Source organism: Palaemon carinicauda, chromosome 26 (assembly GCF_036898095.1).
Source record: "Palaemon carinicauda isolate YSFRI2023 chromosome 26, ASM3689809v2, whole genome shotgun sequence".
Classification (NCBI taxonomy): domain Eukaryota; kingdom Metazoa; phylum Arthropoda; class Malacostraca; order Decapoda; family Palaemonidae; genus Palaemon; species Palaemon carinicauda.
The window spans coordinates 62206174-62208673 of NC_090750.1; positions in this window are offsets into that span (position 1 = coordinate 62206174).

Here is a 2500-nt window from a genome sequence, read left to right on the forward strand (position 1 = left end):
CTATATCATTTTAGTTTTCTTTTGGAAGGGTTGCAGGTAGGACATATATCGTGCAATCTGGTAAGGAGCCTCTTCTGAAGGATGCATATTTTTGCTTTCGGTCCTGCAAAATATCCTGAAGGGAAATTGAAAGGATTCTTGTCTTTTTTGGAATGAAGCAAGGAGAGTGTACTATAGTAATGTATAGTAATATATCATTAAGAATAATTTTATGTTAATGTATATAGGAATATATTTAGTTTTATTCTAATGATTCGATAGTTGATTTAAAACATCAATTCCATTGATTATTCAATCATCTTGAAGTGAAATAGCACAGATTGATGATGTGAATAGTCAGAATCTTAAATTAATTCTTATTGCAAGCGTAGAATGCTTTATTGTATATAACTAAACCGTCAGCTGTTTTTAACACCTCAATGTAACAAAGAATGTTCTAATGTACTTGACCCGTCAAAGATGACAGCCAAAAATATAAGCTATGAACACATATGCACACGCACCCTCTCTCACCAGGGTATGGTTACTCCAATTTCCTGCTTCCAAAAGGATGGGGATAGCTCACTGTGACCGGAAAAAATATATATGTATATATTTTTCTATTTCTATATATATATATATATATATATATATATATATATATATATATATATATATATATATATATATATATATATATATATATCTATATAAATATACATATATCTATATAAATATACATATATCTATATAAATATATATATATATACATATATATATATATATATATATATCTTTTTTGGGGATGGTGAAATATTTATATGATAGATGGAAGTAAGGAGACTGCTATACTATGGTAATGTACTTGACCCGTCAAAGATGACGGCTCAATATTTGTAGAGATATGCACACACAGGCACACACTCCCCTCCTCTCACCAGGGTATAACTACTTCTTCTCCCATCTTCTATAGGTTAAGTGAGAGCTCAGCATGATCGGAAAAATATATGTATATATTTTTATATTTTTTTTATAGTCAGATACTTGATCTTTATTATATAGGGATGATTATGTTTGAAAAATAAAAATGAAAAATTTGGGATAATTTTACGTACATTACATTGATTATCCAAGCATTTGGTAGATATGAAAAGAAAATTATACTGTTCTTAGCTTAAGCTGGGAACGTGAAGGTTTTTGGCGTCATACTCCGGATAGCTAGGTTGGTAGCGTCACGGGCTTCTGTTTCAGAGGTCCCGAGTTCGCGTCCCCGCCAGGACACGGATAGTGTGAGCCCTTCTACCTGGGGGTACTCCCCAAGGTGGCGCCTGGGAGGGAGGTTAGAGGGGGCTAGTGATAGTCCCTGCTGGCTTATTGAGAGAAAATAAACCCTATATAGCTTGAAGAAGACTAAATGCAATTGTGTAATCTAAGAGGTAAACAACTATACTAATTTTCTTTAATAAGGCGCGCTTTCACCAACTCACAGCAGTGCCCTTTTAGCTTGGGAAAACATTCCTAAAAGCTGATTGGTTAGAATTATTTTGTCTGACCAATCAGCGATTAGGAAACTTTTCTGAGCTAAAAGGGCACCTAACCAATCAGCTAGTAGGAAACTTTTCAGAGCTAAAAAGCCACTCAACCAATCAGCTAGTAGGATACCTTTCCGAGCTAAAAGGCCACTCAACCAATCAACTGGTAGGAAACTTTTCCGGCTTAAAAGGGCACTCAACCAATCAGCTAGTAGGAAACCTTTCCGAGCTGAAAGGCCACTCAACCAATCAGCTAGTAGGAAACCTTTCCGAGCTAAAATGCCACTCAACCAATCAGCTAGTAGGAGACTTTTCCGAGCTAAAAGGGCACCCAACCAATCAGCTAGTAGGAAACTTTTCAGAGCTAAAAAGCCACTCAACCAATCAGCTAGTAGGAAACCTTTCCGAGCTAAAAGGGCCACTCAACCAATCAACTGGTAGGAAACTTTTCCGAGCTAAAAGGACACTCAACCAATCAGTTAGTAGGATTCTTTTCCGAGCTAAAATGCCACTCAACCAATCAACTAGTAGGAAACTTTTCCGAGCTAAATGGGCACCCCTGCGAGTTAATACAAGTGCCCCATTAAAAAAATGACTATAGGGGAAGGATAGTAACTATAGTGTCAGGGAGACTAGAGGGATGGGAGACAAATTACACTTGTAATGGATTTCATGGAATGTATCAATTATACACTGCACAATTCGCTGAATCCCGGTGAGATTAAACTATCAGATGAATACTGGCAAATTAATGTAACATTTTATATTAAAGTGAATTATTGATATAAATTATAAGTTATAATATTCATTGAAGTTATTAATTATACACTACACTATTCACTAAATCTCAGAGATATTAAAGAATCAGATGAATACAAGTAAATTCATTTGATATTTATTTCGTATATCAAATATGATATAAATGAATATTAATTGCAATGATAAAATAACCATTCCTGCGTTACGTTACTGTTGCTGTTTTTAGAATG